The following is a 14,238-nucleotide window of genomic DNA, read 5'->3' on the forward strand; positions in this document are numbered from 1 at the left end:
GATCTCACAGTTGGTGATTTTGAGTCCCATGTCAGTTTCCACAACAGGTGGTGCAGAGCCTGCTTGGAATTCTCTCACTCCCTCTTTCTTTGCCCCTCCCTCACTCACTCTGTATTTCTCTCAAAATAAATAAACTTAAAAAAATAATAGATTGATATCATGTCAAGGAAATAGGTATTCCTATTATGAAAGAATGTCCTATAGAAATATGACATTCTAACTTCTGAAGTATTTTAGATTTAAGTGGGGAGGAAAACCTGTCATAAAACAGGGAGGGAGGCAAACAAACAAATAATCTAGTACTTTTGAAGAGCTATATGATTTAAAAAGCACTGCACCTGTGTTTGATCAAATATTTCAGTCAATCCTAATAGTATCACAAGTGAGGCATCATGACTCCCATTTGGTAGACCAGAGTGTGGCTCAGAGAGGTTAAAATGAACGGTCTAAATTCATAGAATTTGCAGGTAGTAGAGCTGGGATTTAAATAGAGGTCTCTAATTCCCTTGGCCTGTCCCATATGGACACCTCAAGGACACAAGATGGTTGAAGAAGGAAGAAGAAAGGATAAAAAAAACAAAGGATGAAAAAGGACATGTGCCAGCTAAGTCCACCCTGCCTTTAACATTTCTCTGTAATTTATTCTTACATATCATTTGCCAGATGATGCTATGTGGCCACCCTTGTAGGCAAAGGAATCTGGGAAATGTAGCATTTTAACTGGGTACATTGCTTTTCTGAATGAAGTCACACTTATGCTAGGAAGAGAGAAGGAGAACTGAGTAGGCAACCACGAGTTTCGTGGAAGCCAGGAGCAGAAGCAGCCAGTATGTTCCTTCCTTTGGCTACCTAGAAATTGTTTATATGGATGAATGAGGTTGGTTTTTTTTGTTTGTTTTGTTTTTGTTTTTGTTTTTTTTTCTTGGCTTTGGATAATGTGGATTATTTTCATGGAATGGAATCAAGTTTTCAGTGTAGTGCATACATTTAATATTTAAATACAAGTTGGCTGGCTTTTTCTCTCTTCGTGACAAGATTATTATGATGATCCCAAATCCTGTGAAGATTTAATGTTGAGTTGTTCTAATAAAAATAAAGTGACAGCATTTAGTATTTTATTTTATTTTATTATTTTTTTTAATGTTTATTTATTTTTGAGACAGAGAGAGACAGAGCATGAACGGGGGAGGGGCAGAGAGAGAGGGAAACACAGAATCGGAAGGAGGCTCCAGGGTCTGAGCCATCAGCCCAGAGCCCGACGCGGGGCTCGAACTCACGGACCGCGAGATCGTGACCTGAGCTGAAGTCGGACGCTTAACCGACTGAGCCACCCAGGCGCCCCAGCATTTAGTATTTTAAATACACAGAAAGTGCTTGCCTTTTATTTTCTAGCTTTCCTTTCTCTGCCGTCTTTCCCAGGACTACTTCCTCTCTACCCTCTCCCCACTTCCCATTCTTCTCCATCAATTCAACTGCTGTTACCTCTTACTGAATCTTCACCTCATAGAATTCCAGAGAGAACCTCTAGTTCAACCAACTCATGTTGTAGGTGGAGAAACTGAGGCCCAAGGAGTCAGGGAGATCTCTGACAAAGACTAAGGTCCCCTGTCTCTGCCTAACCTTCTTGAAGGAAGATCACTAATCCTTATTCCCAGCAGGGAATTTGGAAAGTGAAGGCTCTGAGGTGGGATAGAGATTGGGGGCATTTGAGAAACCAAAAGGAAGATGGTGTGCCTTGGGCACAGGGAATGAAGAAGTGAGTGGGTAGAAGGGTTAGCAAGGACCATGGTAAGCCAAGCTATGTAAACCATGGTGAAGATATGGGGTTTATAAACTAGTGAAGAGTTGTCGGCAGGGTGGTGTATGATTTAGCTTCAAATCTCAAAAGATCCTTAATCTGCTTTGTGGAAACAGATTGGAGAGAACGAGGAAGCCAAAAGAGAACAGTGAGGAGCTACTACAGTCCTTCAGGTGAGAAGTGATGAAGGCAGTTTGGTTGGAGAGAAGCAGACAGAAGGTAATATTGTCAGGGTTTGGTGACAGATTTATATATTGGGGTATGAGAGAGGGAGGGGGCAAGGACGAATCCTAGGTTTCTGCCTTGTGCAGATAGGTAGATGGAAGAGCCCCTATCGAGGCTGAGCATTGGAGGAGGAACATATTTGAATGGAAGATCCAAAATTTACTTTTGCATGGCAGTTTCTGTGATACATTCTCATGAAGATGGGTATATATTGTGAACCATATTTTTAAAATTCTATTTCTAACTGGCTATTGTTAGTATATAAAACAATTGTTTCATGCAAATTTATTTTGTATTTGACCAGTTTACTGACCTTTTTCATTAGTTTGAGTCGATTTTCTGTGATTTAAAAAAAAATGATTGTTTTGAGAGAATGTGCATGTGAGTGGGGGGAGGGGCAAAGATAGAGGGTGAGAGAGAATCTTAAGCAGGCTTCATGCTGTCAGCATGGAGCTCAGTGCTGGGCTCGATCTCACAAACCATGAAATCATGACCTGAGAGAAAACCAAGAGTCAGATGCTTAACTGACAGAGCCACCCAGGTGCCCCTTTCTGTGTTTTTTTTTATTGTTATTGTTTTCTGATATATGATTAAATTGTCTGTAAATAATGGTAAGTCTGCTTCTTCTCTCCCAGTGGTTTTTACCTCTTTTTTTTTCTTGTCTTATCACCATGGCTATAGCAGAAGTTCTTCTATAGTTACCTTTATTTTTGTAAATGTTTGTTTATTTATTAGAGGTGGGGGGGAAAGAGAGAGTGGGGGAGGGGCAGAGAGAGAATCCCAAGCTCTGTCAGCCCAGAGCCCACCTTGGGGCTCAATCCCACAAACCACGAGATCATGACTTGAGCCAAAATCAAGAGTTGGATGCTTAATGGACTGAACCACCCAAGCGTCCCTATAGTTACTTTTAAAGGAAAAATGATATCAGTATTTGAGCAGCCAAGGGGAAGATGATTTGGAGACAAGAGGAAGCTAGAGGCATAGTAAACAGCTAAGAAATTATGGCAGTAGTTGAGGGGTGGTATGATCATGTCTTTGAATAGGGTGGTAACAGAAGACATAGAAAGAAAAGGATAGCAATACCAAGCCTCTTCCTCCAACACTCACAAAGAATTGTCTGGCCATACGAAATGATCACAAAGCCTCAAAACTAAAGCATGGTAGTCAGACTGACAGGAAGTCAAAAATATTGGGTATTAAACTGGGTAGTGAATATTAAAATTGGGTAGTGTATGTTCATCCGAAAAAGAGAACAGAAAGGAAATTTACAAAAATTCTGTTTGTGAACAGTTATAAGAAGGTAGGATCAAAAGATATTAACAGATATGTTTTTTTCTGATTTATCTCCATGGTTAAAGCTTAATCCATCTTCTTCCAAAATGTCTTATAACAACTACAATTTATGTAACACAAGTGTGCATATAACATCATTTGGTTCCCCAATACCTCTGTGATGTGGAGAGTAATTCATATTTATCTAGGACTTGACATTTTCTACCATGCTTAGATTACCTCATTTGATGCTTATAGTCCCAGGGCTCACTCCCTTGCAATTCAGGCTCGAATAAAAATCAATCTGTTTTCAGTTCTTTGAACACAAAGTCTTGTGTTCCCTTTACTAAGCCTTGTGGTTTACCCTGTGCATACCTGTTTCTCCTTTAAAACCCAGTTCAGACCCAAGGAAAGGTCTTTGTTTCATTGCAGGAAGGGAGAGGTAGAGGTGGGTGTAGACAGCAAGGTCCCTAAAAAAAAAAAATCCCAGCCAGGGGGCACAGCACAATGTCAGATATCCCACAGATACAATATTACCTGCTGGCCTGAGTTTTGCTGAGTTCCCTTACTTCTGGAAAGAAAAGAAAAAATCCTTCCTCCTTTAGTCAAATGCATTTCCTTTGCACATTAGACTGTTCTCTGGCTTATCTTTACCAGCCACCCCTCTGTTTGGGGTAGATGTCAAACCATGTGTTTTGTGGTGCAAGAGACTCATGGGGGTGATGTGACGTTGGGGGCTGGGCACTGTCCCCACAGGGAATGCCCCAAAGCTCCAGAGTCTGGATAATCTGAGGCCTTCTTGCTGGGTGAATAGAGTCTTGGGAAAGGTGGAATATGCTTTGCTGGACCTGAAACTTTTTGTAGTTAGGCTGGTTGGATGGGATGGAGCCTTGGATGGTCTTCAAGCCTTGGGGACCCCAAACCAAAGACCCTAAAGGATCTGTTTCTGGAACCTTTTCTATACATACCCCAAGCTGTCCCTCTGTCAAGCTGGGAGACTGATAGAGATATGGATGGAGTCTATTCCATTTCTCTCAACTATAGTGCCCAGTCTGGTGCCTGGAACACAGAGGACCACAGAGGATTTGGGTAGAATTCAAGCCACAGTCAGGCTTTTCTCTCTTCGCTTTGCCTTCTGCCCTAGCGTCTCAGCCATTGCTCCATAACCTGTCACGTAGCTGCCTACAAAAGAAGATAAAGGTAAAGTCCCAAGTGACTTTATGGATTGAAGAGGTTTCAAAGCTCTTGCTTTAGAAGCTCAAGCAGAAGTTTTACCCTGTGTTGACGGGATAAAGCATTCTGCCAGCAAGCCTGGGCTTGTCTGCGACTAGGGGGCAGGGGAGAAGGGAGAGCAATGTTGTCACTTTAATTGCATTGGCATAAATATTTGATATTCAATAAATTAGATCTGGAGCAAGGAAAACATTCTTGCAAATGGATTTTTTACCTGGAGCCCAGCCCCATTAGCAGAGGAGTGGAGGGCAGCCTGCCCCAGGGCCGGTAATTAACTCAAGTGGAGCAGAACTAAGCATTTTTGACAGCCTTCCTGGTCTGGAATTAACTGTCATCTCAGAGGAAAAAAGAAACTGCACTGTCACATTACGGTTTACAAGAGGCTCCCAGTGCTGCCAGTGAGTGAGTTTAGTTATGTCTCCCCCTCATGCCCTGCAATGTTTTTTCATCATTAAAGACAAGCTTAAAAGCAACTAATGATGTATTTTATATCCACATACCTGAATCACAGATTTCACCAAAAGAGAAGACATTAGCATGGTAATTCAATTTTTTTTTTCCCTTTTGGCCGTTGGAATGCAACAAGATACAGTGGGTGCTGTTATAAGTCACAACACTGTGATATTTGAAGATAGTGCAAACTGTATTTTTTTTCTTCTCTCTATATCAGGACTTGGCTATAATGAGCAAGAGCGTAGCCACTGTCTGTCTGTGCCGCCTCCCTCTGCCCCCACCCAGTGTGGATGAAAGCAGTAGTTGCTTCTCAGAAAAGGCAAAACCATTGGAGCCTGAAGCTCTTTCTAGAAGCCACTACTTGTCTTCTCGTTCTGTGGAAACGGATACAGTGGAAATTGGTGCTGTGTCGGGCCTCATCTTGCCAGTGTTGTGTGCAAGCAAATTTTTATAAGGTTGGAGATCTGTTAGCCAGACTTAGCATGCAGGTGTCTATATGCAATCTACTGTGATGGACTACTGGCTTCAGCAAGAAAGGGCTGAGTGTGTGTGTATGTGCTTGTGTGCATGTGTGTTTTTGTGTATGTGTGTTGGGTGGGGGGATGAGTTGTGCCACAAGTATACACAGATCACACCTACTTCTCAGATTTTCCACCTGCTTCATTAGTAGTGGAATCACAGCTCACCTTTCTTATCACTGACCCACACTGTTTCCCTTGTGTCCTGCAGTCAATGGGAAACCCCAGTCTCTTGACTTTTTCCCCTTTCTGCCATCCTGTTCACTCTTGGCTTCTGTCTGGCCTCACTTCTGATACAGTGTTAGATCTGAAGATGGGATTGTGTCCCTTTGTGGTTGGAAATCTTTCTGACTTTCCACTTGATGCTCCAGCAGGGGCCCCTGACCTTAGATGTCTTCAGAATCTGAGGGATCTAGATTGCCTGGACTAGAGTCTACAGAGTTGGGTCCCAGGCAGTTTGAATGTTCTGTTGGGCTGACAGCCCCTGGCTTACAAGATCAAGCCCTAAAATATTAGCCTAATATCTTAGCCTGGACTGACACCTCCCCTTTGGGCCCCAGAAAGTGTAAGCCTTCAGAACACCCTTAGACCTTCCCTCCTCCCACTCTTCCGTTGGTTAACTTCCACTCATCCTTCAAAACCCAGTGAAATGCCACCTTCTTCATGAAGAAGCCTTCCTTATTCTCCCAGGTCATTCACTCATTCATTTACTTATTCATTCAACAGATGCTCAGTGATTGCAGGTGCCAGGCTTTGAGCTGGGTTCTGTAGATGACTTAGCAGTGTATATAACAGAAGTAAGGAGTCCCTGGCTAGTGGGGAAGTTAGGAGAGACATGGGCTGGGCAAGGGGGGGTGGTCAGTGAGGGCTTCCTGGTGGAAGTGACAGTTCAGGGTGATCTGAAGGATGTTTAGAAGTTAGTCACAAGGAAGGGCAGCTGGGTGGCTCAGTCAGTTAAGCATCCAACTTCAGCTCAGGTCATGATCTCGTGGTTCATGGGTTCAAGCCCTGCATCGGGCTCTGTGCTGACAACTCAGAGCCTGGAGCCTGCTTTGGATTCTGTGTCTCCCTCTCTCTCTCTGCCCCTCCCCCAATCATTGTCTGTCTGTCTGTCTCTCTCTCTCTCCCCCCCCAACCTCAAAAGTAAATAAACACTATGGGGTGCCTGGGTGGCTCAGTCGGTTAAGCGTCTGACTGGCTCAGGTCATGATCTCACGGTTTTTGAGTTAGAGCCCCGAGTTGGGCTCTGTGGTGACAGCTCGGAGCCTGGAGCCTGCTTCAGATTCTGTGTCCCCTTCTCTCTCTGCCCCTTCCCAACTTGTGCTCTGTCTCTCTATGCCTCTCAAAACAAACAAACAAACAAACAAACACTAAAAAAAAAAAGTCACAAGGTGTGAGGGGTAGGGGAAGAAAAGAAAGTCCTTCCATATGGAAAGAGTGTGCTGGCGGACCTGAGAGGTGAGATCTAAGCTGTAAACAGAGGCCGGATTCTGGCCTGGTTCACTGTTTGGCGTGTCCCCCCAATGGAAGAGGGCTCACTAGGTATTTGTGGGTGAAAGGAAAGGCCTTATCCTAGAGGATTGGGTCTCCTAGTTTAGAGAGCTAGTGGGAGTGCGGGGTAGAAGATATTGAAGTGGAGCTCCAATGTCAGGAAACAGGATGTAATCCCCAGGATTATAGAGATAGAGAGGTGGTGGGTCCTTACACTTTAAAGATCAATATGTAAAAAATTTAAGGCTCTGTAAGGAATCTTTATTCCTATTTCACCTGTAGGTTTGGAGTGCTCAGGAGTTAACTAACATGTCCACAGGCATTCAGCTGGTAAGTGGTAGAGCTAGGATTTGAACCCCCAGCCTGGCTTTGGAGTCCGTGCTTTTAATGGCTCTCTTGGGCAGACTTGGCCTGACCCACCTTCTCACCGGAGCTGTTGGTTTTTCTTTCACCTCCTGCAAGCAGCCCCACGCCTGGCCCAGGGCAGACCCCTGGGGGTGACTGGAGACGGAGAGGCCTCAGCGGCCACCTCTCTCACTGAATGCTGAGATCCGTATCACATCCCTGGACTGGGATTTTCAACAATAACATTTAAGAAGGAAAATGGATTTTTGAAAATATGTTCAGATCCCTTGGAGAGAATGATATGTGGCCCACTGTGGCTGATGTGTTGCTGCCCTGTGCTGGGGAGAGGCAGGAGGTGTCGGAGGGCAAGTCAGCAGCCCTTTCCCGGGACCCGGTTCTGTCACTACTGTTGCTGGCTGGGCTCCCGAAGGCTGCAGCTGGGCGGTGTGCTGGCTGGGTCAGGGAGCATGTTATGTGCTTCTGTCTCCCCCCCCACAAATATTTTATTAAGAGCTGATTTACACAGTAAAATGACAAGTCTAAATATTCAGTCGGACACCTGACTGACTGAGCCACCCAGGTGCCCCTCAATGACTTCTAAAAAATAATCTTTTTACTTTTGAATAATTTTATCATCAGAAAAAAACTGTGGAGATAGTACAGAATTCCTAAATACTTTACACTGAGTTTTCCCTAATGTCAGCATCCATATTATCACAATACAGTTGTTGCAACTAAGAAACCAGGGTTGGTATGCTACTATGAATAAAGCTCCGATTTCATATGGATTTCACCCACCTTCTTCATTAATGCCCTCTTTCTGTTCTAGGATCCCATGCAGCATACCACGTCTCTTCAGGTCTCTCTGGTCTCTGATGGTTTCCTTGTTTTTCACAAGCTTGACAGTTTTGAGGAATACTGCTGTTTTGTAGATGGATCTTTAGTTTGAGTTTCTGTGATGATTTGCTCACGCTTGCACTGGAGTTGGGAATTTGGGGGAAGTGCCCTTCTCATGACTTCCTATCAGGGGCACATGTCCTCTCATTGATTTATCCCTGGTGCCAGTGACTTTTTTACAGATCTAGATCTAGAGCATTTCCAGCTTTCCAGAATGTCACTTCCTGCCCCTTTCCAGTCCATCTATGCCTCCTGCCCCAAAGGTAACCACTGTCACCTTGGGATACCACTGTTGGGATTTCTGTCACTACCAATTAAATGAAGGGTGCCAGTGCTCAGATTTGTACTAGTGGAATCATCAGAATCCTCTCTTCTTTGTCTGACTTTTTTTTTTTTTTTTTTTTGCAAAACATAATGTTTTTGAGATGCATTCCATTTTGCTTTTTCACTGTTGCTGAGTATTCCATAGTAGGAATACACACAATCTATTTGCCCATTCGACTATTGAGCCACATGTGGGTTGTTTCCAGTTTGGGGCTATTATGGGAAAGCTGCCATGGACATTCTCATGTGGTTCTCTTTGGGGATGTGCTGTGCTTCAATTGAGAGAGTCCAGGTTGGGGGTGGGGAGGCTTTAACCTCATCTCTTCATCTCTCACTCTTGATGACTTTCTGAAAATGCCCTCATTTGTTCTCTCTACAAATAGATTAGAGAAGAATGAAGCCTCTAAAAGGAACAGAGAAATTTGTGCCAGGAGGTGTACGTTCAGTGTGTTAGCAAATCTCATCAGCTCTGGCCCTAAAATATTTCTTCAATACGCCCACTTCACTGTTTTTCCAGCTCCCACCAGAGATGAAGCCACCTCTGTCTCTCCCGTCCTCACTGATCTGGCCTCCTCAATTCTGTAGCCCCTAGCCTCCAGTCCACGAGAGCACCGCCAACCGATCCTCCACCCTTTACACTCCATTAAGGCCCCAGAAGCTTCCCTTTGTCTTAGGAGACCCTTCCACCTCCCTCTCCTGCACTTCAGACTCTGTGGCCTCTAGTTCTGTCTCATCTCCCTCCCCAGCAAGCTCTTTGCCCATGGTCTCTGCAGTGGCTCTTCTCTCTGCCTGGAACGCACTTCCCAAGGACACCTGCCTGCCACCTTCCCTTCCTTCAGTTAGGACTGTTTCACTACCACCTCCACAGAGAGGCCTCCCCTGACTACCCATTCATCCAGTCTGTCTTTTAACTGGGTAATTTAATCCACTTACTTTAAAAATAATTGCTGGTTGGTAAAGACATAGACTGTTTTCTTGTAAAAAACTCTTTTCTGCCTGTTTTGTAATTCCTTACTTCCTCTGGTTGTTTTCCTTTGTGACTTGATGACTTTTTTATAGTGTTATGTTTTGATTCTTTTCTCCATATCTTTTGTGTTTCTACTACAGGTTTCTTCTTTGTGATTACCACGAAGCTCACATAAAACATCTTCTAGTTATGACAGTTCATTTTAAGCTGATAACTTAATTTCCATCACATACAAAAACTCCACACTTTTACCCCCTCTGCCCCATGTTATCGATGTCACTATTTACATCCTTTTATGATATGTACCAATGAGCAGGTTATTTAGCTATAGTTATTTTAAGTACTTGAGTCTTTTAACTTTTTTGAAATTTTTGATGTTTATTTATTTTTGAGAGAGAGACAGAGAGTGAGCAGAGGAGGGACAGAGAGAGAGGGAGACACAGAGTCTGAAGCAGGCTCCAGGCTCTGAGCTGTCAGCACAGAGCCTGATGTGGGTCTCAAACTCATGGACCTTGGGATCATGACCTGAGCAGAAGTCGGCTGCTTAATTGACTGACCCACCCAGGTGCCCCGAGTCTTTTAACTTTTATGCTGGCATTAGGAGTGATTTATGCCCCACCATTACAGAATTAGGGTATTCTGAATTTTGCCGTGTGCTTACCTTCACCAGACAGTCTTCTACTTTATATGTTTTCATGTTCCACGTGGTATCCCTACCTTTCAACGTGAGGAACTCCTTCTAGCATTTCTCATAAGACAGGTCTGGTTGTGAGGAACTCCCTCAGCTTTTGTTTGCCTAGGAAAGTCTTTTTCTCTCCATTTCTGAAGGACAGCTTTGTCGGGTAAGGTATTCTTTGTTGACAGTTCTGTTTTGTTTTTTTCCTTTCAGCACTTTGAGTGTATCCTCTGTCCTGACCTTCATGGGTTTGCTGGGAAATCCTCTCACAGTCTCATGGGGGCTCCCTTGTATGTGGTGAGTAGCTTTTCTCTCACCGCTTTCAAAATTCTGTCTTTGACTTTGAACAATTTGATTTTAATATGTCTAATAGAAGATTTTCTGATATTCAGCCTACTCTTGGTTCTTTAGATGTTATGGATCTGGGTGTTCATCTCTTCTCCTGGAGACTTGGGAAGTCATCTGTCCTGAAGTCAGTGTTTGTGGGGGTGTGGAGGCTGGGCTCTCCTGGTCCTCCATCTTGCTGCCAGCACTCCAGGCATCTCCCCCTTTGCTGCTTTAGACATGGTTTCCTTTGGTTCTTTGAACATACTTAAAAGAGCTGATTTAAAGATTTTGTCTGGTAAGTCCAACACCTGTGCTTCCTCACGGACTGTTTGCATGGGCATTTTTGTGAGTGTGTGTGTATGGGCCACACTTTCTTTTTTATTTGCATATCTTATGTCTTATTGTTGGAAATTGAGCATTCTAAATAACATGACGTGACAACTCTGGAAATCAGATTGTCCCTCCTTCCCAGGGTTTGTTGTTTTGCTATTTCTGTTACTGCTGCTGTTGTTTATTTGCTTAGTGACTCTACCGTGCTAACTCTATAAAGTCTCTGTATTTTTTTTTGTTTGTGGCCACTGAAGTCTCTTCTCAGCCTCGTGGTCAGCCATTGATTGGATAGAGATGTCCTTAAGTCCCTGGAACCAGAAAGTCTCCCAGGCTTTGTCAAGGGGTTCTTTATGTGGGGCACACTTTCACCACGCAGCCTAGCATCTACAGCGCTGGCTTGGTCTCTACTTCCTGCTCACAGGGGGCCCCAAGATGAGCCAGCGGTGATAGCTTACTGCCTTCTCCTACCTTTCCTGATCATGCACACAGCCCTAGGCATGTGCACAGCTTTCTGTGTGTGCATGGCCTCCTTTTCCAAACCTTCTATGGAATTCTCATTCTCCAGCTTTTCCTTTTAAGTTTTTTGGTTATTAGCTCGTTGTTTGCCCAAACTTATTTCTCCTTCAGGCAGCTAAAATGTTATATAATTGCTACTTACTGTTTTTGACAAAAGCTCCTGGGGGAGGAAATAAAAGACTGTTTACACTGGCTGAGCTCTGAGCCAGGTCAACTAAGGATGAGCCTTACAAGTGGGGTTTTCCAGGGGACTGCCAGACAGATCAAGTGATGATGATGCTCTGACATTGGGGCTCTGAAAAGCTCCACTCTGTTCTGACTTCATCAGTGGCAGCTGGGCTGCTGGGCTGCCGGTTTTCCCAGTGATTTGCTAGTGATTATGGGTCGTTAGTTTTCAAGGTTATAGTGGGCTGGAGAGCAGGGGGCAGGACTAGGGCAAGTTAAAATGTCACAAAGCTCTAGGTTCTTATCAAGATTCATTGTTTTCCTTGAAAAAGCACCCCATCCCTGATCGCTACAAACTTTTGGTTAATTTCTAACATTCTAAAGCAGTTGATTCTGACAGTTTTTGCCAGTGATCCCATTGCTTTTATGGTCAAGAGGGTTTTTGGAGATTCTTATTCTGCCAGTTTTTGATAATGTCACTCTTATGTAGACAAACTTAGGCCTTTTCTTTGTGATACTTCTTATGGCTTTTATGCTACTGTTATTTTCTCCAACTAAATGCCACCGTGGGTATACCTGTAGTTGAACAAAGTTGGGTTTATTGACTCTTTGCAACACAGAAGCCATACATTTTGGGAGAACTGTGAGGCACCTCATCAGGAGTATTACAAAGGACTTACAGGATCTGCACCTGGGTCAAGTAGTTTTGAGAAGGTTTTAAGGAAATAAAGCTTTTCTTTGAACTGGACACTTTCTGGAAGTGAAGGCAAGTCTGTGATTGCATATTCTAATACATCTGATTTAGAAAGTGCTAGGAATGAAATGAGATTAAAGCTATAATTGACAAAGAAGTAACATCACCCTCATTAGCTAGGGCCGGGGGTAGAGTAGTCTGAATAATGGCTGCCACAGTCGTCAGATCATAATCCCTGGAGGCTGCGAATATTTCCTTAGATGGAAAACTTGTCTTTTCAGCTGGGATTAGGTTAAGGATCTTGAGATGGGGAGATTATCCTGCGTTATTCAGGTGAGCCCTAAATATATTCCCAAATGTTTATGTAAAAGGGAGGCAGAGGGGCGCCGGGGTGGCTCAGTTGGTTGAGCGTCTGACTTCAGCTCAGGTCATGATCTTGTGGTTTGTGAGTTTGGGCCCTGCACCAACAGTGCAGAACTGCTTGGGATTCTCCCCCCCGCCACTTGTGTGTACGTGTGCTCTCTCTCAAAAATGAATAAATAAACTTAAAAAAAAAAAAAAAGGAGAGGCAGAGGTTCACACATACCTGCTCTCTGTGTCTGTCTGTCTCTCTCTCTCTCTCAGGAGAAGACAGTGTAAAGATAGAGCTGAGAGATTTGAGGATGCTGACATTGAAGCCTGGAGGGATGTGTCCACAAGCCAAGGAATGCCTACAGCCACCAGAACCTGAAAGAGGCAAGGGATGGATTCTTTCCTAGAGCCTCTGGAGGAGACACTGCACTGACTGTACCTTGATTTCAGCCCAGTGAGACTGATTTCATACTTTTGTCCTCCAGAACTGTAAGATGATACATTTCTGTTGTTTTAAGGCACTAAACGTGTAGTAATTTGTTACAGCAGCCCTAAGAAACATACAGGGGATGTTTGATCATTTTTATGGTTTGGACAATGTCCTTGTTTTTGTCCAAGTTCATGGGTTATGGGTTGAATTGTCTACTCCTCAAGTTCATATGTTAAAGTTCTAACCCCCAGTACTGTAGAATATGACCTTATTTAGAAATGGCCAGTAGTGCGGGCCCCTAAACCAATATGACTGGTGTCCTTACAAAAAAGGGAAACGTAGACAGAGATGCACTACAGGGGGAGCACCATGTGGAAATCGGAGTTCTGTTGCCATAAGCCCAGGAACCACCAGATGTTAGGAGAGAGGCCCGGAACTGCTCCTTCCCTTGCACCTTCAGAGAAAGCGTGGTCTTGCAGACACCTTGATCACAGGCTTCCAGTCTCCAGAACTGCCAGACCTTACGTGTTATCTAATCCATGTAGTTTGTGGTACTTTGTTACGGCTTCCTGGCCAATGAGTACAGTTCAGAGATGATTACAGAGTGGTCTTGCTTTTGTCTTGCCTGTGACCTTGTCTGACGTTGACATTGTATGAAATTGTTTATGTTTGACAGGAAAACTCCAGCGCCTAGCTGTGAGGGCTGGGCCACCTCTCCCAAATGACAGGGATCGCTTTTCTCTTCCTTATCACAGAATCTTTACTCATCTGATAAATGTTCACTTTATGTTGTCTTTAAGCATTGTAACTAATTCTTTCTAAAAAATATTTAAACCTTCGATTCATTTGGCATTTATTCTGGAGGGGAGATGGGGCAGAGGTATATGGCCTCAAGTAGAGGCTGTGATCAAAGGGGCTTGAGGTCCAGACTTGCTGAGGTCTTTATGAACCTGAGTTCAAAGCTGTCTTAGACCAATCCCCTCAAACTGCTTCGATTACTAGGAGTAATCTCAGAACAGTCCTTTAGAGCATTTAGGGAGTAGTTTCTTTCTCTCTTCCTTGTCATTCTTGATCGAAGGAAAGGCGTCAGCCCCCTTTAGTTACAACAGGTCATGGCTGTGAGTGCTTCTCACTACAGCCATTAATTCGGAGGATAGGCTCATCAGCAGAAAACCCTCCCAGAGCCCCACGTGCCCCGGGCATCTCCTCTGTCTATTTGGATAAGT

The 14,238-nt window shown here is 44.0% G+C and overlaps 1 long non-coding RNA gene across 1 annotated transcript; it reads left to right on the forward strand.

Annotated features, from left to right (window-relative positions):
- The first annotated feature begins 1,490 nt into the window (after window positions 1-1,490).
- Window positions 1,491-14,022, forward strand: LOC132669018 (uncharacterized). Its single transcript, XR_009605936.3, has 5 exons — window positions 1,491-1,971; window positions 7,273-7,320; window positions 10,413-10,496; window positions 10,611-10,821; window positions 12,856-14,022. It is a non-coding gene; the product is annotated as an uncharacterized LOC132669018 (long non-coding RNA).
- Window positions 14,023-14,238: the final 216 nt, after the last annotated feature.

The sequence above is a fragment of the Panthera onca genome, chromosome A3, assembly GCF_046562875.1.
Source record: "Panthera onca isolate mPanOnc1 chromosome A3, mPanOnc1 haplotype 2, whole genome shotgun sequence".
NCBI lineage: Eukaryota > Metazoa > Chordata > Mammalia > Carnivora > Felidae > Panthera > Panthera onca.